The following is a 24,911-nucleotide window of genomic DNA, read 5'->3' as shown; positions in this document are numbered from 1 at the left end:
CTTCTTTATTTAGCGAACACCTATTATGTGTTCCTATAGGTTTTCACTCCTGGCTACGATTAGAATTACAACAGAATCATTTTTAAAAAATAACAATGCTTATACTCCTCTTGGGCGTCCCCGGTGGCTCAGTCAGTAAAGAATGTGCCTGCAATGCAGGAGACCCAGGTTCAATTCATGGGTCCGGAAGATCCCTTGGAGAAAGGAATGGCTACCCACTCCAGTATTCTTTCCTGGAGAATTCCATGGACAGAGAAGCCTGGCAGGCTATAGCCCTGCCAGATCGCAGAAAGTCAGACATGACTGAGCAACTTACACTTTCCCACATACTCCTCTTAAAACCAATTAAATCAGAACTTGGAGATGATATCCTGGCATCAGTATTTCTCCAAAGCTTCCTGGTGTGATTTTGATATACAGCCAGAGTTGAGAGTGCATTTCCCATCAGGTGCTCAAAGGGAGAATAAATTTTAAAAATAAGAAGAAAAATCCACTCATGTTTATAAAAGATAATAATTCTGGAATTCATGAAGAAGGTGGGGGAGTAGACACTTATTTTTCCTCCTATTTTTATCCAGTAAATAAACATAAAAGTTATGACCAATCTAGATAGCATATTCAAAAGCAGGCACATTACTTTGCCAACAAAGGTCCATCTAGTCAAGGCTATGGTTTTTCCAGTGGTCATGTATGGATGTGAGAGTTGGTCTGTGAAGAAAGCTGAGCACCGAAGAATTGATGCTTTTGAACTGTGGTGTTGGAGAAGACTCTTGAGAGTCCCTTGGACTGCAAGGAGATCCAACCAGTCCATTCTGAAGGAGATCAGCCCTGGGATTTCTTTGGAAGGAATGATGCTAAAGCTGAAATTCCAGTACTTTGGCCACCTCATGCAAAGAGTTGACTCATTGGAAAAGTCTCTGATGCTGGGAGGGATTGGGGGCAGGAGGAGAAGGGGACGACAGAGGATGAGATGGCTGGATGACATCACTGACTCAATGGCCGTGAGTCTGAGTGAACTCCGGGAATTGTTGATGGACAGGGAGGCCTGGTGTGCTGCAATTCATGGGGCCGCAAAGAGTCAGACACGACTGAGCGACTGAACTGAACTGAACTGATGAATGGAGGGGAGTTGGAAAAAGTATAAAGCATGCCGTTTCACTCAAGAAGCAAGAGAAGATGCTCTCATTAGCAATAAATGTAACAATTTCAAATGGCTGATCTATTAATACCAACTTGTGAATTGTGATATCTACTTCAGGTCACATGCCTCTCCAAAGGCTGACAACAGGCAATGAATGTTCCCAGTGATGTTTTTAAGAATAAATAGGAATTTGTTGAAGAATATAATAATAACAGGTTTGATTTCTGGGTCAGGAAGATCCCCTGGGGAGGGGAATGACAACCCACTCCAGTATTCTTGCCTGGAGAATCCCATGGACAGAGGAACCTGGTGGACTACAGTCCATGGGATCACAAAGAGCTGGACGTGACTGAGTGACTAAACTTTCACTTTCATAATAATAATTATAAATAGGAATACATTTAGGAATATAATAATTATTTCAAGAAATATTCCTATTGTTGAAAATATATGAAGTGGTTTCACATATTATTTAATCCTCAGCAAAGACATTATTGAGAAAATGAGCCACTTGTCACTATTAAGTAACAAATTTAGTTTTTGAGCTTAAGTCTTCCAAATCCATTGTTCTTTCAAATATCCAGGGGCCTTCAGTCTTAAGTACACATCAGAATACTCAGGGAACTTTTTCAAAGTTACCAAGGACCAGCTCATCACTGGAGAAGGCAATGGCACCCCACTCCAGTACTCTTGCCTAGAGAATACCAGGGAGGGGGGAGCCTAGTGGGCTGCCAGACTCTATGGGGTCTTACAGAGTTGGACACAACTGAAGCGACTTAGCAGCAGCAGCAGCAGCAGCTCATCAGTTTTGCCTGTAATATATGGAGGGAGCAGTGGGAGATGAAGACAGGGAGGGCAGCAGGGAAATAACATAGGTGCTTGTGAGCCTTAGTGTTACCTCCTCTGAAGTAAACATTAGAATAGATGAGTTAACAGTTTAAAACTTTGTACATAGCTATGAAGCTAGAGAGTTTTTATGAAGAGATAAAATAAGGGTAGCATGAAGTAACAGAGTTTTGATATCCCATAAATACCAAATGTCTGGTAACCTAAGTCACAAGTCACTCACTTATTATATAAACTTTATTAAAATGTAAATTAAATGTAATGTATCCTGAAGAAAATTGCTTTGAAAATGTGGGCTAAGGCTTTCCACATCACGAGTCAAGATCAAATTGAATAAAGTTTTTCAGACCAATCACTCCAGGTTCTTACTAGACCATAGAGTTGAAACCAGTTTTAGTCTTGTATGGAAATTAAGAATCATATTGCATTACTGAAAAGTATTTAATCAAAAAAAAGTATTTAAGCAAGATCTGTTTCTATCTGAAAAATTACTTAATTCCATAAAGTAATACTATTTGTGAAGTATAGATCTAGCCTAGATAGTCCTAGTTTAGACTAGGACTATAGATCTAAAAGTTTTTTGTTTTTTTTTAGGTGATATTTTCTATCATGGTAGCCTATTGAAAACATCTTTAAATAAGATGAGTTTTAATTCATTTTGCGTGTGTTTAAATGTGTATGTGTACCACCACAGTCTCTAAATATATTGTATAAATGGAGAGAAAGAGCTATATTTATATACATATCAAAAGAATGTTCATCTTTTAATTAGACTTTTACCAACCATAGTTTCCAAGGGAAGTAGGGTTTATGGGTGGTGCTGCTTTTCTAGGGGAAAAGTACAGCCTATTTAAAATTTTTTGGAGTTTAGTTCTCTTGTAGATTATGTAGACCTTTTGTTAGCTTCTTATTCCTTTCATCTCCTGATTGTCTTTTGATCATATAACTTACTGAGATTTCTTTGGGCTAATTAAAGAGAGATGAAACTCAATGTTGTTAGTCTTCCTAATAATCACTTGGTATCCCATTTCTAGAAAAAGAAGGGTTCCTTCTCCTACCCACAGTGAGTTCGTTTCGTCTGTAATCTATATCCTCAATTCAATAACAGCTGATTTACTCTAAAACAGACAACTTCAAGTTGGCCTTCTCACTCATGTAGCTTCAGCCTCCCCTTTCTCCCCAACATCCTCTCAACCTAAAAACATTGCTAAGACTGTTTAATGTTAACACTTGAGCTCCCACCATACAGGTCACCTCTAGTATCCTTGTAGTCACAACTAGTAGATACCTTTTACCCTTGTTTATCTTATTTAACCTTTTAATAACATTTATTAATCATACCATATATATCATACCATATCCATCTTGAATTAATTCTTCCCTTGTCCTCTGTGACTTCTTTTGCTCCTGTTTTCTGCCTACTCCTATGTCTGCTTTTTCTCAAGTCCCTTTGGTGGCTCATCTTCTTCTGTCCATCTCATAAATGTCCATACTTCCCAGAGTTTTATTCCCAGCTCTCTTGCTTTGCATTTAGTCCCTGGATAACTTTGTTCATTTTTGGCTTCAGTCAGTGGTATGTTAGTGCCAGTTTGTAAGAACCAGTTGTGCACATCTCGTCTCAACTTTTTGTTCATAACCATCATCTTGGTAGTTTGAAATTGGCCCATGTGGGAGGATGTATGCCACAGAGACAGGCAAATGCTGCAAACCAAGGACGGGTAATTTTTTGTTTTATTTTCTGAGAGTTAGTTTAACAGCATACCACTGGCTTCAGCAATGACGTGTATACTGCCAGTTTCCAAACCTGTGTCTCACACTTTCTGAGCTCCAGCCATTATTTCCAGCTGATTTCTGGCCAGCTTCTTTTGAATGCCCAAATGGAACTCATTATCTTCTCCCAATCCAGCGATCTCCTTCCCTAGTCCATGCTTTGGCTAACAGCCCTACCATTCTCCTATCATCCTTGCAGAAAGCCAGAACTTCTGCATCTATTTGATATATGGATGTCTCCACCATGTCTCACAGAAGATTTAGTTAACTCAACAATATGTATATAGGACAAGACAGAATAATTTCTCTCACAGTGGTAGTAAAGGAGGGGATCTGGGCAAAAGAGAAATAAGGACAAGAAAAATAGATGAACTCAGAAGTGAGATAGGTATACAGAACACATGCCATGAAGTCCAGCCAGCTACATCCAGCCAGTTAGTTCAACATCCTGAATTGCTTTGGCTTCTTCTTTGCCAGCAGGGCAATATCACAGCCTCTCTATTCACCCTCCCTGCCCCAAACTTACTGCTTTCCCAGCCTCCCATTCACTTCTCACAGTGCTTCCAGAGAAATGATTTTTAAAATCAAATCTGATTCCACCACACCATCTTTCCCTTCACCTTAGAAACTTACAGTAGCTCTCCACTGCCTTTGGAACAAAGTCCAAACACACATTGAGAGGAAGCCTCTGCTAGGAGATTTTTGGTTTATCCTTTAAGATTTTTCTCAGACATCACTCCTCTGTGAAGCCTTCCCTGGTTCCCACAGGCAGTTCTTCCACTGTGTGTATGTCTATATTGTATAATCTGATTTGATCACACCTGTGTGTGTATATACACACATGTATGTATGTATGTATACACACACACACAGACACACACACACACACACTGGATTCAGTCCATAGTTGTTGAATGCCTACTTTATGCTGTGAATTATATTTAGCATTAAGAATGCAGAATAAGACAGCCCTTGTTTTTTTAAAGACCTCTAGCTGAGAAAAAATAAGCAAATTATAGAAAGTATGTTAAGTTTTGCATTGTAGAAGAGAAATTACAGGGAGGAAGAAACAACAGGGAGGAAGAATTGAAACACTGTCTCATAGCACATGTTACAATTTTTTGTGATTATTACTTACGTTTCCCGGTGGAACACAAGGCATGCATATCCCATACATCACAGTGGGAAGTACAGAGTAGGTGTGCAATGGTAGGTATATGCTGGATGGATCGATGGATAGGTGAATGAAAGGAAATTGCAACAGCTGCCTGAAATTAATGAGATGATGATCAATTTCCCGTGATCCTTACCCTCCTTGTCATTTGTTACCAAATTCATTGAGAGTTAGGTGAATAGGGGTGTATGAATATGAGAATGTGTCTGTCCTAACACTCTATAGGGTAAATATTTGCCACAGGAACTTCTTTTTTGTGGTTCAGCCAGTTATGCATCTGTTAGCCTTCAGGGAGGGGCTCAGGGCCTAGCCTTTTCAGTTAGCCCTTTGCTAAATACATCAAAGTCTGTCACTTGATGGTTCATTTGCTGTACAGTTTGCCAGAGGCCCAGGCGAAAGGTCCCAATTAAAAGATCTATGTGTTTCTGTGGTCTCTTGCTCAACGGTAAGGGGAGAATCCCCAGGCCTTCATCACATCACTGAACAATGCATCCAGTTAATCTTGTTAGATTAAAACAAAACAGAAAAAAACCCACACCATTCTAAAAGTTAACAGTTCAGTTTCACCCATACTGTTGTTCCCTCTAATCTCTGAAGGCCTCTGTTCATGCTGACATAGAAGTGTCTAGACTCTAGAACAGCAATTCTCAGTCCTGGCTTTAAAAAAAGGCAAAGCGATACCTGACCCTACCTCCAGAGAGTTACTGGTCTGCAGCAGTGCCTGGGCATCAGTATTTTTTGAAAGTGCCCCAGTTGCTTTTAATGTTTAACCAGAATTTGGCATATGGTTCAGGCCAGAAAATCTAACACTTAGCTTGGAGTTTACCTCACATGACTGCTTCCTCCTTATCCTTCAGCTCTCTACCTAAGTGTCAGCTTTTCTGTGGGCCTCCTCCCTTACCCTGTGGCTTAGGACATTTACCGTAATCTGAAAATAACTTATGTATTTATGGATTTTTTTGTTTATCATCTGGCCCTGTTGCTAAGTTATGAACTTCTTGAGATATTTATTGGCATCTACTGTTAGAAGAGAGTCACAGCTGGCCTTCGATGTGGCCAGTCGATGATATAAGTTGCAATGCCAAAGATTACCCACTGTGACCACTTCTTTATAAAAGAACAACAAAACACCTTTTTATTCACTAAGTAGTACATAGTTGTTACAAATTCAAGCAGCACTGCTAAAAGTGAAACTTCTAACCCCCATTCTCCAGGAGTAACCATTGTTTATAGTTTAGTGTTTATCATTTAAAGTATTTTATAATATATACACAAATAATATATAAGCTGGATAAACAGAACTGAACACTTTAAAAAATGTATTACTCAGTAACTGTGATATATGTAAACATGTAGTTAAAGCCTGGAGTTGCCCTTTGGCAAGACACCTGTCAGGGTAACGATGATTTTGTAAAAACGAAAAACCTAAGTTACTGAATGATTGAAAGTGTTCAGTTTATCTTGATTCACCTTGTTTTTTACACACACACACACACTTCCTGAAAATGAGTTCTTACTGTACCTACTAATAATGAAGTTTATTTTAGAAATGAGTTCTCCCAAAATGGAGGCTTAGATTTAAATTATTTTAAGGGTGGTAAGTTTGGTAGTACTTCCTCAGTTTATCACAGTTTAGCTCTTTGGAAACATACTGGTTCAAGGATCAGTGAACCATGCAGCCTAAGTCTAACCCTTCGCCTGTGTTTATGAATAATGAACTGTGCTCATGCATTTACGTATCATCTATAGCTGCTTCTGTGCTATAATGGTAGAGGTGAGTATTGTGACAGAAATCACAGAACCCACAAAATCTAAAATATTTATTGTCTGGTTCTTTGGGGGGAGAGTTGGTTGATTTCTGCCCCAGTTGATTAAAAATATTATACAATCAGGAGACAATCAGAATAAGCCACGGGAGCCCAGTGTGTAAGAATGTGTGGATGGTTCTGAGGTTTTACTCATTTCTACTTAAAAAAGAATTGACTGTATATGTCTGCTTTCTGTAGCAAGGAAGTCTGCCAGAGGATGGGTGAGTGATAGGATAGGAAAAGGATTAGGAGGCATGTTCTGTCTAGCTGGGTCCCATTTTCCTGTCAGGCAGGTCACATCTTCTCCTTTCCTATTCTCTCCCCTCCCGAGGAGAACAGTACTTGTTGCAGATGCGCCCAAGGTTTTCAAAATACCTGTAGGTTGGATCCTTTGAATTTAAACCAGTCTGCCCTGTCTTTGCTGCCAAGCTTCATAAATCATTTGGCTGAACAATTAAAGGGCTGGGTGCTTTGTTGAATGCTGCTCCAGGTGCAGCGACCCGCCCCCGACCCCAGCCACTCAGCATACAAGGTAGGGGACCCCACACAGTGTTGGCTGTGAGGGAAGGTCTTCGGTTTTTATCCTTTGCTGAGCTTGTCTGTTTTCCCCAGTATCAAGTTTGTTGAAATGCTCCTCTCTGGAGATTCCATTGAAAATCTTGCAGTGATAGGTCTTAAAGTGTTTGCACTGGTCAGTTTGGAAAGATGCGGCACCATGACAGATTTAAGCATTATGGTGGGACAGGCTTACCAGGTCTTCCTGGTCTCTAATGAGTGCCTCCTTTGGACTGGTGGTATGTGAACTTACAAACTGATAACTCTTGACTAAGTCTTGTACATACTGGCCCTGCATTTGGTTTAGAGTTAGGGTTATAACATCTCTCTTAAATTTGGAAGCTAGACTGCCTATTTTGTACCCGTTTCTTGTTTGCATCCCTTGTGACTCTTCTTTTCTGTTTAAACCATTGCCCCTACAGAAAAGTAGGTATTAATGCATTATATCCCCTGAGGAGCATTTACTTTTACACTTATGTGATTTAGAGGACTTCCCTAGTAGCTCAGCTGGTAAAGAATCCACCTGCAATGCAGGTAAGCCTGGTTCCATTCCTGGGTCGGGAAGATCCCCTTGAGAAGGGATAGGCTACCCACACCAGTGTTCTTGGGCTTCCCTGCTGGCTCATATGACAAAGAATCTGCCTGAAATGTGGGAGACAGGGTTTGATTGCTGGGTTGGGAAGATCCCCTGGAGGAGGGCATGGCAACCCACTCCAGTATTCTTGTCTGGAGAATTCCCTGCCAGGCTCCTCTGCTCATGGGGTCACAAAGAGTTGGACACAACTGAGCACATTTCCTCAGGTATGAACATTCATATTTTCTGAACCACCAGTTCCTACCCACCAGTTTTTCTGTGCTTAAACAAGGTTTGTACATAGCTACCTGCTCTTTCAGTATTTCAGAATGGTGATGGAGGTAGCCAAATATTTGAATGACCTGTCTGGCTAAGAACAAATAAAGCTGACATACAGCTAAATGTTTATCTGCCTATTGTATGGGTGTTGATTGGCCTGGATTTTTAATGATGAAATCACAGAACTGGGAGGGACCTTGATGATCATCTAATTGTACAGATGTGGAAAGGGCCTATAGACGTGGAGTGACTTGTCTGAAATGATCAAGCCTAGTCCTTGAGGTCTTCAGACCAGATGGCTTAACCTGTAGTTACACATCCCACCCATAAGACTTCCCCTCTAAAGCATGATTTAAACAAAAGGAAATGCCAGAAGCTTTAGCTTGGGTTCATATTGCTCTCCATGATGAGTATGTGTGTGTTCTAAGGCTCTTTCTACTGTCTGCAAATCAGACATTCTTGCTAGGTTGCATCAGAGTCCAGGCGACATGATTGATGAAGAAAGAGCAAAGGAGGGATGACGTTATGGCTCATGCAGCATTTACCTGAGAATTATCTTTAGCTGTGTACTGCTCCGTGTCCGTGTGACTCATGTACTGAGGCACTGCCATCCGTGTTATTCAGCACTGTAGCCTCACACTTACCTCACCCTATGTTTCTCTCCTTTTCTTGCCAAATCTGATTAGAAGCACTTTTGTTTTGAGCCCATGTTTATGAAGCCTTAACTGGACTTGTACTGATGACCATGTGGAGAAGAGAAAAGAATGTTCGAATAGGAAAATTACATATTGACTTGGTCAGATCAGCTTGATATCTCAAAATGGACCGTTAAATACTTACATAGTACTTAACTATGTGCCCCATAATGTTGATGCTAATGGTTTTCTTCCTTAGATGGCTATTTTGTCTCTCAGCTTCAGTTCAACAGATTCACAGTGAACAAACCCATAGCAAGTACCTACCTGTGTTAGTGACTATGATGCATACTTTACGCTTTTTCTTGTAGACCTCAAAGCAGTTACTACTTGTACTCGGATTAGAGGTGAGGACGCTGGCCCAGTTCAACTAATGTGTGTCAGAATTGGGATTGGAATCCTGGTCTCTTGACACCAAATATAATACTTTTTCTGCTACATAACAAATGACTTTGATTTATGTAATCAAAAAAATTTTTTACCAGAAAAATATCCATTTCTGTCTGGTTGATATTCATACTTGATCTGGTACCCACCCCTGTTCGTTTTCCTTGGGATACTAGAAGTCAAGAGAATAGGCATGTGTATATTTACCAAAATAACCAGCCAAACTCAAGTCATTTGGTGGCGTTGTAGCATACAAACATTAAATTTGCATGGATTCAACTACACCTGCTCAGCAAATGAATATAAAAAGAGGAGGAATAATAATTTACATTTTGCAAACGAGTCTACCCAGGTATAAGTTACATTCAATGAGTCTATGCCCAGGAGTGAACCTGAGATGTGTATTGTTTTTTCTCAGTCCGTGTCTGTTCCCATGTTCTCTTTCAGGGTGAGTATCTTGCCTTGCTCAGTGGCCTGTTTGGTATAGCCTGCATCTTAAATACAAGCCAACTATTCCATCTTGTAGTCAACCAAAGGCATAATAATCTGTACCAATGCAGAAGGAAAAACCCACCTGGATGGGGCCTACTGAGAGACTTCCAGCATGGGGCCTTCCTAGGGTATTTTCAAAGTAATTTTGACACAACTTGTTTGTTTTTGTTTTTTGTTTTTTTCCTTACATATTCTTTTAAAAGCCCAAACCCCAAGTAAAATGCAACTCCTCTAGGTTGACACTGGCTTGCATATAATCAGGCAGGGAATTTTTCTTTAGGTTGAACTGAAACTGTCTTGGGCTCTTCAACATTGTACATATTGGTGGCTAAATGTATGTTTCATTTTTTGTGTGTTGTGCCAGGTTGGGAGGATTAATACCAAACAGATCAGATGCTCACTATGTCCATGAAAGAACTGTGTTGTCAAGAGAATTTTGTCATCACTGAAACCAAGGGAAGAGAATCAATGGAAGGAAAAGTATGATAGGGTCACTCAACCCAGTGGTGGAGAGAGAATTAAGAAAAATCCACTGAATTCAGCCACTAGTTTGAGAGAGTCATTGTGATCAGCCATAAGGTCAGAAGCAAGATACAAGGAGTTATTGTTGTTTAGTCACGAAGTAGTATCCGACTCTTTTGCACCTCCTTGGACTGTAGCCCACCAGGCTCCTCTGTCCATGGGATTTCCCAGGCAAGGATACTGGAGTGGATTGCCATTTGCTCTTCCAGGGTATCTTCCCAACCCAGGGATCGAACCCACATCCCCTGCATTGGCAGGCGGATTGTTTACCACTGAGCCACCAGGGAAGCACAAGGAGTTAAACATCATCTAACAGTAGGTCAAAGTAGTCAGCAAGATATGACTCCGACACTATGGCTCAGCAGTAAGTCAGGGCACAGGGTCACAGAACTGAGGACATGAGTTGGTGACAGTAGTACCTAAAATATAGGGTTTGGAGGTTAAAAGCAGAAGCACATGGTATCCTCAAGAAGAATTCTGGCTTCTGACTTTATCTGAGATTCCCCGTGTACTGCTGGTGGGCAGGCACTGACCTCTGAGGGAGTAGAGGCAGGAGAGTTTTTGGTGTGTACTGACAAGCAGCTTCTCATAGCTTTGTACCCCCTGCACTTTGGATCTCACACAATTGCTTTTCTAAGTAGTTAGCTTCCAATTTGCTTGCAATTTGAGAAATCAAAGCTAGCTGTGCAAGGCTCTCTGTGGGTTAGGGAAAAGGGTGCCAGAATGCAGCATACACAGCTGGAGAGCCAGTAAAGGTTCAGCTCTCGTGAATAAAAAACCAACTCATTCATAATACCAAACCTCATCACATTCAAGGAAGTGAAGTTAAAATGGGGACACCTCCCTTTCTTTCCTGTGTTTGTGCAGCTAATAGCACCTTGCATTGTTAAAAGTGAAATCTTGTTGTTGATCATTTTCTTTCTCTGATTGCTCACTTTGTATTTTTGACTTACTGCTCTGTGTGGACTATAGGAGATTGCTTGCTTGACTACTGCCCCTAAGAAACAGGCTGCCTTGGAAAAGTTGAAGCTGGGAGGCTAGGATGGCCCAATTAGGACAGGGTCTCTGGGGGCCCCTCCACCCCCCACTGTGTGTATGAGAATCTCTTTGGCTGCTTATTAAAAATGTAGATTCCAGGGTTCTACTCTAGAGCAACTAAATATAAATCCATGATCAGATGTGCCTCAAGAATATGCATTTAATAAGTGCCCCTGAGGATTCCTATGAAGCCTAAAATGTAAGAACCACTGACCTAGGAAATATATTCCTAAATTCTTAAAAAGTAACATTTTAACAGATTGAATTCTCATTACTCTAAAGTTAAATTTTATTAATATAAAAATATACTCAGGCATATTTGTTTCAATGGAAATTTATAAACGTCTTTGAAACTCTTTAAGAGAAAAATGTTAATACAAACTACATGTAAAATGTTAGCAGTAGTAATAAATTAAACATGTGGGTATGAAGAAAATAAGATTGTTATGAATTCACAAAGACTGTATGTTTTGTAAAATTTCTGTCTTTTCCCAAGAAGGGGAAGAGGTGAAAGGAGGGAAGAACACAGGGAGAAGCTTTCCTTAGCTTTGAAGATCCCAATTCTTTGTTCTTCTTGCTCTAAAGTACAGCTGCTTCCTACTCATAGCCAGCTGTGTTCCATTCATCCCCACCTCCGCTACTGCTTTTTCAACCTAAAATACACCAGAACTAGAGGGGGTAATACTGGAAAAGAGAAAAGCAGTTTGATAGGAAATAGAATTGAAGTTGTATAAGTTATGGAAAGGAGGGAAAACAAGATTTCTAGTTTCTTAAAATACTTGAAACCTTACGCCAGAAAGCCCTTAGCCCTAGCTCTTTGGATAAAACCATTTGTTGTGGTTATAAACTATGTGGGATGTAGGCGCTTTGGGGAAGTATAGGGGTAGCTGCTGCTGCTGCTGCTAAGTCGCTTCAGTCGTGTCCGATTCTGTGCAACCCCATAGATGGCAGCCCACCAGGCTCCCCCTTCCTTGGGATTCTCCAGGCAAGAACACTGGAGTGGGTTGCCATTTCCTTTTCCAATGCATGAAAGTGAAAAGTGAAAGTGAAGTCGTTCAGTCGTGTCCAACTCTTAGCAACCCCGTGGACTGCAGGTTCCTCCGTCCTTGGGATTCTCCAGGCAAGAGTACTGGAGTGGGGTGCCATTGCAGCAATAAGAAAGACTGGCTCCAAATCCACTGCTCCTGTTGATAGCCTCAGAAACTAACCCAAACTAATCTCTTCCTCAGCCCTCCTCGGTTCTTTGGCTCTTATTTAAATTTTGTTTTTGTTGTCTTTGATTGTTACCTTTGTATAAGTCATTTCCCTAAATAATCTCAAAGTTTCTTCAAATTATATAGCTCCTTTGAGAACATTCAGCAGCACACTCCTTTCCTCCTTCCTTGTAATCAACATCCCTACTACCCACAGATTGGTCAGTTTGAGTCCCTCCTTTCACCCCTTTTCAGGGAGTGATCATCTGCAATTTTCTGCTTTAAAGGCTTCTTTTAAAATAATATTTATTCTACATAGTCATGGCATCCATCATCCAAATTCCAGACATTTTAGTTTTACCCTTTTAATTTTATATTATTAAAACTTGGCTTTGGAATGATGAGAATTCAGCTTGTTTATCTTATAATTTCTCTTCCCGTAAGAAAATTCCAACTTTAAATGCACTCAACCCTTAGCATGGTAACTCCTAGAATTTGCTACTTAAGCGAAGAAATTAAAGCTAAGAGCAAGTGTTCCTGACTCTGTTTAGCATCAGATAATCAAATTAATAATTGCAGCATGTCAGCCAAAGTGAGCAAGCGTTCTTCATAGGTAGAACCGTGATGCATTGTCTTGAGCTGTTTGATTACTAAACCTCTGCAAGCTGTTAAAATTGAACTCTAATGTGCATTGTAAGAAGCAGAACAAAACACAAACTTGTTTTTAAAGTATTTTTGTCTCGTCTTATTTTATGTACTCTTTGTTCATAACCTGAGCACAATTATCTTAATTACTTTTTTAGTATTTACTGACTTTCTCAGTGCCTTAGCTAGTATTTTTTCATATAAAGTTTATACCATCTTGTGGCTTATAATTTTCTCTGACTCGCTATGTTTCTCGTGTCCTTGGCATCCATTATCCTATTGTCAGATGCTTGTAATGGGAAGAAAAGAAGAAATCACCTGTTGTTTTCTGCTCTAAAGGCTTTATTACTTTTCCTGTTTTTATCTTCATGACTATGGGAGTCAATCATTTGGGTTTCTTAGGTTTAGCCTTTTTATCTTTGCTTACCGAAATCAAAATATCTTATTGCCTGAGATTTTCATTTGACTAGAAGACCACGGAGAGTAGACTGACTTGCCCACAGAGAAATTTTAGCTGTATTCACTGATCCATTTTGTATGAAATACCAAATTCTGAAAATTTATGCTTATACATCTCCCACCATAAAAAGTTGGTACAATGAGACAAATCAAATTATGAAGGAAGCAAAAATCCAGTCAGGAGAAACTAATGAGAGCTCCAGTATGCAATGCAGGAAGGAGTTAGGGACAAATATACTTAGTTGGATGGCTGAGGCACAGTAAGCCTAGAATTGACCCAGAATATATACAGATTTTGCTCCAGTTGCAGGGCTTCCTTGGTGGCTCAGACAGTAAAGAACCTGCCTGCAATACAGGATACCTGGGTTCAATCCCTGGGTTGGAAAGATCCCCTGGAGAAGGGAATGGCTACCCACTCCAGTATTCTTGCCTGGAGAATTCCATGGACAGAGGAGCCTGGCAGCCTACAGTACACGGGATGGAAAAGAGTCAGACACAACCGAGCGATACACAAGGCCAACCTCTAAGTACTTTAAATCAGACCAGTTCTTCACTGAGGGAAGCTAGAGTGTCCTACAGGCAAAATGGACCTTGTTACTTTGACAGCCACCGTGATGACTTGTCATACAGGGCTGACAGGAGACGTATGAGTCGTCTGGGAGCAGTAGGAAGTTGGCAAGAGCTGACCACTGAGGGAATAGAGGCAGATATCAAGTCGTATCTATTGGTAAGCAGATTCTTATGGCCCCCACCCATTGGTTACTACATACTGTGGGTTAATTGGTTTTATAAGTAGTTAAGTTCTTATTTTCTTACAGTTTCAGAAACTGAGGCTTCCCTGGGACTTCGGAGTTAGAGTTGATTTTCCTAGCACAACCTTGCCCTATATACAGGGTGTTGCCCTTCTCATCCACTAACCTAGCATAATATTTTCCACCTTCCTAATCTTTGTACTAACATAATTGCAATAAATTGCTGCTGCTCTTGAAGATAATCTCTCTTCTCACATCTGGGTTTAAGTCTTTCTTTAAGTAAAGCTACTTAAGCAATGGGGAGGAAAGAGCTTTTCCATAAAGTTAAGGTCTTTCCTGATAAAGGTAACTACTCCACCCCTCCTTCCCAGTTAGATCCCCTGCCAGCAATAGCATAGACTTGAGTTAGTGCCAAATGTTTTAATGCCATAAGGACTCACTTGATAAAGGCTATGCATGGCAGAGGAAAAAACAAAATTCCCAAACTTTATTTTCAAGATTTCCATATGAGATGCAGTTAGGGCACCCTTCATCTAATAGTTACCCTGTGTTTGCCATAGTCATTGGTACCCTGCAATTCTCATTCTTCAGCTCTTCTAGAGATTAGAAATTATAGGAAGTGCTAGCCATGTCAAAATGGATGTCTACTCTAGCTACAGAGAATTTGACAGAAAGGCAAAGAAGGAACAGCTGTGAGATTAATACTGTGATCACTCCAAATAATTGTCTGTTAGACAGCAGCACTCAATGTTGTACTTCATTGTTACATTCATATTTTGTGTGTGTTTGTTAGCTTTGCCTCCCTTATTGTTACAAAGTCTAGATAGAAAAAGCGTTGTGATCTTGCACTGGCGCTTATGTTTTGCATAAAGAACTGGCGTAGCACAGAAAGTGCCAACACAAAATGAACAGTTGTTGGGTAACTGACTAGAGGAAGCAAAATGATTTCATAGATCCCTGGTTATAGGGAATATTAATTAATAATCAATACTTATAAAATATTCAGACCATTCAGAAACCTGGAACACCTACCTATAAATATAAGGAAAAGGGTTTTTTTTTTTTTTTCTGTTTAGCTGACAGTGATTTCCAGATCTCATATATAATGATAGTTTTAGCCTCAACATCCACCAAACCTTTACCATAGTTGCTAATGAGTAATAGAGTTGACTGGCTTATGGTAGACTCAAAAGAAAAATAAAAAATCTGTGGCCTTTAAATATTAGGATGTCCCTGAGTGGGAGTTCAGATTGAGTGCAGGTGACTGAATTTAGCAAGACCTGTTTCAGTTTGACCACTCAGGACTTTCCCTCTTGTTTGAAGAAATTAAAGGATTTTTAACCAAACCTGCAATTTAGTTAAGAATACAAGAGTCATCTGCAGTTTATTTTTCTGTTATCCTAAAACAAAATGATGGCTGATATAAATTCCCACATAGTTAGAGCTAACGGTAGTGGTAACAATAATGATAGGATTAAAAGCAGGAACAAGATTGCCTGCCCCTGTTAGCAATGTGAGTAATCAAAGGCATTAATGGACCGTGAAAACTGGAGAGCTGGGGTGACCATGGGTCAGAGCTAACATACACAGGCAAGCACAGTATAGGGGAAACTTTCATCACCTCTGCTACACTGAGCCTTTTCTCTCGATAGAGCAAGCTCTTAATTTCCCCTGGTTGTTAATCTGGCACCTTTCATGAACATCAGTGTTCACTTTGGAAAATAAAAAAGCAAACACCCAAAACATTTAAGTGTTAAGAGGGAAAGAAAATCAACAGAGGAAATTACAGTAGCACTTGATACAGTGGCACCATTTTCTTGAGTCATACGAGGTGAAATTATTTGAAAGTGTGTAGCTTTGACAGTCTCTCTTTAAGACAGTAACCAGAAGTCTTGGGAGAGAAAGTAACATGCAGATACCGTCACAGTTTAGCTATGGCATTTATACACATATATGTCCACATTTTCAAAACTGACCTCTTAAAATATATATGAGGCAAGTGATTTGAAAGTAGATACCACTTCCTTTCTTCATTGCTTTTGCTCCCTGTTTGTCATTTCCTTTCTAACATTAATTACCGTTTCTGAAGGAATTGGTGTTTCCTGACCTGGTATACTTTCTATTTGTTTTGGATAGTCCATCAATTTAAGATAACTGCCATGTTTTTTAACTCTAGTCTATTGAGGGTTGAATACAATACTAAATGCTCACTTTCTTCTAACACTCTTGTTTTTTAGGTAAGTCATCTGATTGGAGTGACATTTCATTTGATGGAATTTTCCATTTGGTAAAGTATTACTATTTTTATCAAATGATATAAAGTTTGATTTTTGTGATTTCTCAATTTGTGTTTTCCCACACCATTGACCTTTAGAATATGCTCTGTCTTAAGGACAAAAAAATATGAGAGAGAGAGAGGGAGAGAAAGGGAGAAAAACTAGGAAATAAGTGAAAAGGCAAACAACTAAGGATTATTTCTATGTCCAAAAAAACCCCACTGTTGAAAGAAACCTACATCTTTATAGCTATTTTCATCAATTTTGCTCATTAGAACTTGAGGAATTGAGTTATTATATTTAATTGTATTTAGAAAAGATTGGGCTTACTTCAGACAATCCCATTAAGTTTTAGAGCTGTAGTTTCTTGATTGTATTTGGTGAAAATCTGACATTCCTCAAAATGTTGATCTACATCTTGGGAAAGCCATTCTGTATCATCAGAGAGCTTTTCTTTTGAATCAGAATTGTAAGTCTTCGGAATCTGTTTCATTTTAAAACATTATTATTGAGTAGAAGAAACAAACATATAATTTTAGAAGCATAAAACCAGGATCCTGTGGCACAGAGGTGACTTTCTGATTTTTCATTGTTAGTGTATAGGAATGCAAGGGATTTCTGTGTATCAATTTTATATCTCCCACTTTACTATATTCATTGATTAGCTCTAGTAATTTTCTGGTGGCATCTTTAGGGTTTTCTATGTATAGTATCATATCATCTGTAAACAGTGAGAGTTTTACTTCTTCTTTTCCAGTCTGGATTCCTTTTATTCCTTTTTCTTCTCTGATTGTTCTGGCTAGGACTTCCAAAACCATGTTGAATAATAGTGGCGAGAGTGGGCACCCTTGTTCCTGATTTTAGAGGAAATGCTTTCAGTTGTTTACCATTGAAAATAATGTTTGCTGTGGGTTTGTCGCATATGGCCTTTATTATGTTGAGCTATGTTCCTTCTATGCCTACTTTTTGGAGAGTTTTTATCATAAATGAGTGTTGAATTTTGTCAAAAACTTTCTCTGCATCTATTGAGATGATCTTATGTTTTTTTATCTTTCAATTTATGAATATGTTGTTGTTGTTTAATTGCTAAGTCATGCCCAACTCTTTGCAACCCATGGACGGCAGCATACAAGGCTTCTCTCTCCTTTACTATCTCCTGGAGTTTGCTGAAACTCATGTCCATCGAGTTGGTAATGCTATCCAACCATCTCTTCCTCTGTCATCCCCTTCTCCTTCTGCCCTTAGTCCTTCCCAGATTCAGGGTCTTTTCTAGTGAATCAGCTCTTCTCATCAGGTGGCCCAAGTATTGGAACATCAGCTTCAGATCAGTCCTTCCAATGAATATTCAGGGTTGATTTCCTTTAGGATTGCCTGGTTTGATCTCCTTGCAATCCAAGGGACTCTCAAGAGTCTTCTCCAGCACCACAATTTGAAAGCATCAGTTCTTTGGTGCTCAGCTTTCTTGATGGTCCAACTCTCACATCCGTACAAGACTGCTGGAAAAACCATAGCTTTGACTACACCAACCTTTGTTGGCAACTGACTATATGGACCTTTGTCAGCAAAGTGATGTCTCTGCTTTTTAATACACTGTCTAGGTTTGTCTTAACTTTCCTTCCAAAAAGCAAGTGTCTTAATTTTATGGCTGCAGTGATTTTGGAGCCCAAGAAAAGATCTGTCACTGCTTCCACTTTTTCCCCTTCTATTTGCCATAAAGTGATGGAACTGAATGCCATGATCTTCATTTTTTGAATGTTGAGTTTTAAGCCATCTTTTTCACTCTTCTTTTTCACCCTCATCAAGAGGCTCTTTAGCTCCTCTTCACTTTCTGCCATTAGGGTGGTCTCATCTGCATATCTGAGGTTATTGATATTTGTCTTGGTAGTCTTGATTCTAGTTTGTGATTTATCCAGCTTGACATTTTACATGACATACTCTGCATATAAATTAAATAAGCAGGGTGACAATATACAGCCTTTATCTTACTCCTTTCCCAATTTGGAACCAGTTATTCTATGTCCGGGTCTAACTGTTGCTTCCTGACCTGCATACAGGTTTCTCAGGAAATACCTAAAATGGTCTGGTATTCCCATCTCTTTAAGAATTATCCACAGTTTGTTGTGATCCACACAGTTAAAGGCTTTGGCGTAATTAATGAATCAGAAGTAGTTGTTTTTCTGGAATTCCTTTGCTTTCTCTATGATTCAGCAAATGTTGGCAGTGTGATCTCTACCTTTTTAAAATCTAGTTGTATGTCTGGAAGTTCTCAGTTCGCATTCTGCTGAAGCCTACCTTTAAGGATTTTGAGCAATACCTTGATCGCATGTGAAATGAGCACAGTTGTGAGGTAGTTGAACATTCTTTGACATTGCTCTTCTTTGGGATTAGAGTGAAAATACCTTTTCCAGTCTTGTGGCCACTGCTGAGTTTTCCAAATTTGCTAACATATTGAGTGCAGCACTTTGACAGCATCATTTTTTTTAAGGATTTTAAGTAGCTCACCTGGATTTCTGTCACCTCCGCTAGCTTTGTTCATAGTAATGCTTCCTAAAGCCCACTTGACTTCACACTCCAGGATGTCTAGAGCTCTTGTCTAGCTCTTGAATGACTACATCATCATAGTTATCCGGGTCATTAAGATCTTTTTTGTATAGTTCTTCTGTGTATTCTTGCCACATTTTCTTAATCCCTTCTGCTTCTGTTAGGTCCTTACCGTTTCTGTCCTTTATCATGCCTATTCTTACATGAAATGTTCCCTTGATATTTCTAATTTTCTTGAAGAGATCGCTAATCTTTCCCATTCTGTTGTTTTCCTTTGTTTCTTTACATTGTTCACTTAAGAAAGCTTTCTTATCTCTCTTTGCCATTCTCTGAAACTGCATTCAGTTGGGTATATCTTTCTCTTTCTCCCTTGCCTATTACTTCTCTTTTCTCAGCTATTTGTAAAGCCTCCTCAGACAACCACTTTGCCTTCTTGTATTTCTTTTTCAATTGCACTGATTGATTTGCCTGTATTAAAGAATCTTTGTAACCCTGGGATAAAGCCCACTTGATCATGATGTATGCTGTTTTTAATGTGTTGTTGGATTCTGTTTGCTAAAATTTTGTTGAGGATTTTTGCATCTGTGTTCATTAGTGATATTGGCCTGTAATGCTGGAATTTTTTAATGGAGAACTTCCCATTTTAGTCATAGCTACCTTATGTTCGGCACATATCGTATTGTGTGGATGCTTTCTCGTGTTGAGATTCTGATCATTCCCTATCAATAATCATGTACCTAAATTAGATGTGTTTTGAAAACCTGTGTGAGAGGTGAGGAGCAGGAATGGATTTAACTCAAAGCATTCAAAAAACAATTTTTAAGCAGAACCAAAATGTTGGTTGATTCTATACCTAAGTTGAATTTTAAACATCTTCATTTATCTTCTATATTTCAAAAGGATAAAATATCTAAAAATTCTGTCTGGTCCCTTTATTAGAAAGACGATTGGTAGAATTACTATCTTGTCAACCATTCATAAAGTCTGCTAGATATGAGTTGTATAAAAATAAATTAATTTCAATGCTGTTTTCCCTTTTTCTTTGCTAAAAATCTCTCTGGTTTCTCATTAATGTCATTAAAAGCCTAAAACCAAGAAAATTATTTTTGCATTTCCAAAGAGATTGGTCATCCAGAGAAAATTCCAGTGTTATAACTTTAGAGAAAATCAGAAGCCTTTTGAAGAACATATGTCACTTAGTAAGGGTTAGAGCATCTGGGGATAAGAATCCTTCCTAATACTGTGAAGACTGAGAGAAGTTCTATGCTTAAAGAGGAATTCGGATTCCCTACCCTATCCCAAAGTAAGTATGCACTCCTGAAGTATACACTCAGTTCAGTTTCATCTCAGCTAAACTGCCCTCAGCAAAAAAAAGAAAAAATGCATATGGCTGATAATTATGAAATGAGTTGACATCGAGACTAAGACACCAGTGGTGGATTGATTTCTGTGTCCACTAAGCAGATTTTGGGGCTTCCCTTGTGGCTCAGCTGGTAAAGAATCCGCCTGCAATGAGGAAGACCTGGGTTTGATCCCTGGGTTGGGAAGATCCCCTGGAGAAGGGAAAGGTTACCCACTCCAGTATTCTGGCCTGGAGAATTCCATGGCCTCTATAGTCCATGGGGTCACAAAGAGTCAGACACAACTGAGTGTCTTTCACTCCACTCCAAGCAGATTTTGATAGCAGTCCCACTTTAAGATCAATAAATTATATACAGAAAATATTTGAAATTAAATTTAATAGAAAATGGAATGACCATATTCTTTTTGTTTAGAAATAAATTCTTTCTAAACGTTTGAAAAATATTTTTAAAGTATTCTCAATCTCAAGTGCATTGCTTCTAGAATTCTAATGGTCCCTGAAACTGAACACTGAGATTATTGAAGTAAAAATTGCTACAGCTATGACTGATATTAGAGAAGAGAAATGGGCTCTTAAATTCAGTGGGCCAAAGCCCCATATTTAGGGACTGTCTCCTTTTGCTCGTTTCTGTACCTATGACAGTTGTCATACTGCCAGGTCACAGTAGTCACTCACTGAGTATCTGATAGGTGAGAGGAGGTACCATAAATGTAAAATAATGTCAACCACATTAGTGGTGGTTTAGTCTCTAAGTCGTATCTAACTCTTGTGACCACGTGGGCTCCTCTGTCCATGGGATTTTCCAGGCAAGAATACTACAGTGGGTTGCCATTTCAAGAGTATGTATATTATTTTAATTGATTTAGATGAAAAATTTTCTAAAATATTGCCATTCATTTGCCTTAAAAGAACATACACTAACCATATTTAAACTTTTTTGATAACTCAAGGTCATAGTTCAGTTCATTTCAGCTTGTGTTTATTTAGCACCTCCTATGTATGATGTCCCTCCCAGCCCCTTTTGGAAACATAGATCTTTTTACCACGATACTATACAGCTTCAGATTGCTGTGTTTTGGGACTATTGGTATGAAGACTGGCATATTCCTGTGAGGTTAACTCTCTGAACCTTCCTCACTAGTCTGTACTTCTAACCTTCTGTGACTGGGAAGCTAAAATAACCATTCATACAAATATGCATATAAATTAAGCACAGACTAAGAGGCTCTTTAATATATGTAAATTCCATGAAATTTTTAGATTGTGGTTGTTCAAGGCTCCTTTTTATGCTTTTGCTTATTTCTTGAATCTTTTGAGTTGTTTTCCGTGAAATGTTGCTATGAGTTTATGAAGCACACATTTCCTTTATTCCCTTTCTTAATAGTGCTTCTAGAAACAGATTCAGGTTTTACAACACCTTGGCCTTTGTTATCCAAGGACCAAGTGAGAATTAGTTGTGTCTAAAATATTAATCCTAGCGTTCTCTTCATATTATTATAGTCCACATCTTCCTTATGAACTATTTCATATTTCCCTGAGACTTGTTTTAAATTTAAGCTACAGTGGAGACTTTTAAGTGAATTTGTATTCATTTTTCAAATTCACATTTTGTGAGACTGTGTGTGTATATTCTTAATAAAAGCTTTTGGGGTAGAGACAAATTAGAAGTATGAGATTAACAGATACAAACTGTTGGATATAAAATAGTTAAGCAACATGGATATACTTTATATACAAGGAATTATAACTATTCCTATCTTGTAATAGCCTATACTGGAGTATAATCTACCAAAATACTGAATTACTATGCTGTACACCTGAAATGAATATAATATTATAAATCAAATACACTTCCATTTTTAAAAAGGCTCCTATAAGAGGTTCATATTGATTTTCTCCTTTGTCAAAATGATATGTCCTGAGAATATCTATCATTAAAAAGCAGTATTTACAGAATATTTTAAAAATCTTATGGCTCTGATTACCAGTTAAGCTGAAAATGAAGCAAGTTCTGGGGAAAAGTCAAACTCAGTCTGTATATTATACAGAGCTGAAAGAACTAACATGTTAGATCAGCAAGGGATTCTGAGGGTCTGACATGGTTTAGAACAATAATAAAGCTAGATGAGCTTTTTAACTTATGTTAATCATGCTGTTGCTGTTTAGTCGCTAAGTCGTGTCCAGCTCTTGCAACCACATGGACTGCAGCCCACTAGGCTCCTCTGTCCAAGGATTTCCCAGGCAAAAGTACCGGAGTGGTTTGCCATTTCCTTCTCCAGGGGATCTTCCCAATCCAGGGATTGAACCTGCATCTCCTGCATTGGCAGGCGGGTTCTTTATCACTGAGTCACCAGGGAGGCCCCCGTGTTAATCATAACGGTACTGCTATTATATCACCAGTAACTGGTAACTGTTAGTTAGCTCCTCGCATCTCCTCAGCACCTTTTTATGCTCTTTAACCCTCTGTCCTATTTGTGTGCTCAAATCTACCTGGCACCCACCTTACCATATGAGAGCAAGAAGCACCATAGTAACTAAAAAATGAAATTCCTCTATATGTACTTTGTGTTACCAGCAACATGTATACTGAGATCTTTGCTGAAGAGTCAATTAATAAAGAAACCTGAGTCATGGGTCATCTGCCATTTTTGTATTTTGGTCTACTTAATGATTCTTTTTTCTCTGAAATTATTTCTAGATTTCTTAACTGTAATGTTTGAATGTCTCTTTCCAACCCTTTTCTATTTGAGTCTTCTCCTTTTAAATGATATAAAGGTAAACAGATGAGTGTGTAAGGGTGCCATTTATATTCTGTGGGAGTATAATCTTTTTTTTAAGCTGTTATCACAGCCTTAAAGAATAAGAAAATTTTCATCATGTTATCATCTGATTTCATGGATTCTTTTCATTTTTTTTTAATTCACTTGGAATTTATGGGTAAATCCCAGAAAGCTACACAGTGGGTTTTTGTTTTTTGTTTTTTGTTTTTGTCAGTTAGAGAAGTGGCTAGTGTGAGATTAAGGACAGGGGGAGTGTGGTACAAGGAAACTGGCTTGAGATGCCTATGTATTATATGCAGTTTTATTTTCTGAGTAATATCTCTGATCCAATAATCACCCTGGGTAACAGCCATACAGGTTTTCTTATTTCCTGGAAAGCCTTACTATAATTGAGAACTTTGCTAGCATATCATGTACCTTGTAATTTTATTTTCTGAAATCGTGGTGTTTGATGTCTTCATTTCCCCCATGCAACCTTTCAAAAACCTTGTATCCTCATATGTCTTATTTGCTCCTACACACCCTTCTCTGTTTCAGACAATTCTTTGCAATTCACTTTTCTATTCTTCAAGTAAATCTTAAATCATTTGTAGATTTTCTAAAAGTGGAATTATCTCACTTAATGGTCTAGTATCGTGGCTTCTTGGTGAAAGACAACTTTACAGCCAGAAACTGTAAGTTCAGAATCTGTACAAATTTACACTAGAAAGCCAAAATATTTTCTCTTTGGTCCCTGAGTTTCCAAAGAAAGTTAGATGTCATCAGCAAAGAAACAGAATTGATTTATTAAGCTCTGCAATATTTTGAAGGTCTGATACAGAGTTTGTGAGGCCCAACAGTTTTGGCCATTCTTTTTTGAGAGCTGCAGATGGGGTGGTATCTTTTTGCCAAGGCCTAAAAGACATAAAGATATAAATTAGAAGAGAGGAGCCTCTCTCACTAACTCTCACCAAGGAGAACATCAGATTAGAGTTGAATAGTAACTGGTAACATTTTTTGCACATAAGTTTTAAAGTGTTTTAAAACCGTTTATTTTTAATGACTTAAAACTTACTAAGTCACTAAATGGAGAAGGCAATGGCAACCCACTCCAGTAGTCTTGCCTGGAAAATCCCATGGATGGAGAAGCCTGGTAGGCTGCAGTCCATAGGGTTGCTAAGAGTCGGGCACGACTGAGCGACTTCACTTTCACTTTTCACTTTCATGCATTGGAAAAGGAAATGGCAACTCACTTTGTTGCTATTTACTTACAAAGAGCTGTTTTATTAGAAGGTAATGAATAATTTGGAGTTTTCTTCGTCTCAATATGCTCTATTTTTCAAGGCCTGTTGATTGCCTAGACCACAAATCCCAATGCAGAATTCCCCAGCTCACTGCTCTCACCTCGAAATAGAGAACACAGTCAGCCCTTTGCCATTGCTATTGCTAGGGATCAAACAAAGCTGTTAGAAGTACTTGAGTTACTGGTGACACACTCTAGAGTTCTCCTTATACATAGTAAGTTCTTTATTCTTTGGAGTTTCCAAGAAGTGGGATGTAATGTGTTTATACCCTCAACTCTATCCCTTTTGATTCATTTGTTCCTTCCAAGTTAGGTATCTCAACCACCTTTACTTCCAGA

The 24,911-nt window shown here is 38.8% G+C and overlaps 2 protein-coding genes across 9 annotated transcripts in view; one reads left to right on the top strand and one right to left on the bottom strand.

The window, feature by feature from the left end:
* CMSS1 (cms1 ribosomal small subunit homolog) overlaps positions 1-24,911 on the top strand; it is a 394,950-nt gene that overhangs the window by 197,384 nt on the left and 172,655 nt on the right. For 2 of the 7 annotated variants that reach the window (XM_086410461.1, XM_086410454.1), the window contains exon 2: positions 16,568-16,617. The exons of the other annotated variants lie outside the window; for them this stretch is intronic. The gene's annotated coding sequence lies outside the window, so the exon portion shown is untranslated. The remainder of the gene's footprint in view (positions 1-16,567; positions 16,618-24,911) is intronic. 7 annotated transcript variants of the gene reach the window in all.
* Positions 1-24,911, bottom strand: part of FILIP1L (filamin A interacting protein 1 like) — a 306,532-nt gene that overhangs the window by 186,963 nt on the left and 94,658 nt on the right. Inside the window, exon 2 of one of the 2 annotated variants that reach the window (XM_086410327.1) lies at positions 4,896-5,025. The exons of the other annotated variant lie outside the window; for it this stretch is intronic. The gene's annotated coding sequence lies outside the window, so the exon portion shown is untranslated. The remainder of the gene's footprint in view (positions 1-4,895; positions 5,026-24,911) is intronic. 2 annotated transcript variants of the gene reach the window in all.

The sequence above is a fragment of the Bos grunniens genome, chromosome 1 (assembly GCF_055505025.1).
Source record: "Bos grunniens cultivar Pamir isolate PY7600 chromosome 1, Bosgru_T2T1.0, whole genome shotgun sequence".
NCBI lineage: Eukaryota > Metazoa > Chordata > Mammalia > Artiodactyla > Bovidae > Bos > Bos grunniens.
This window is presented reverse-complemented; position numbering and strand designations above follow the sequence as displayed.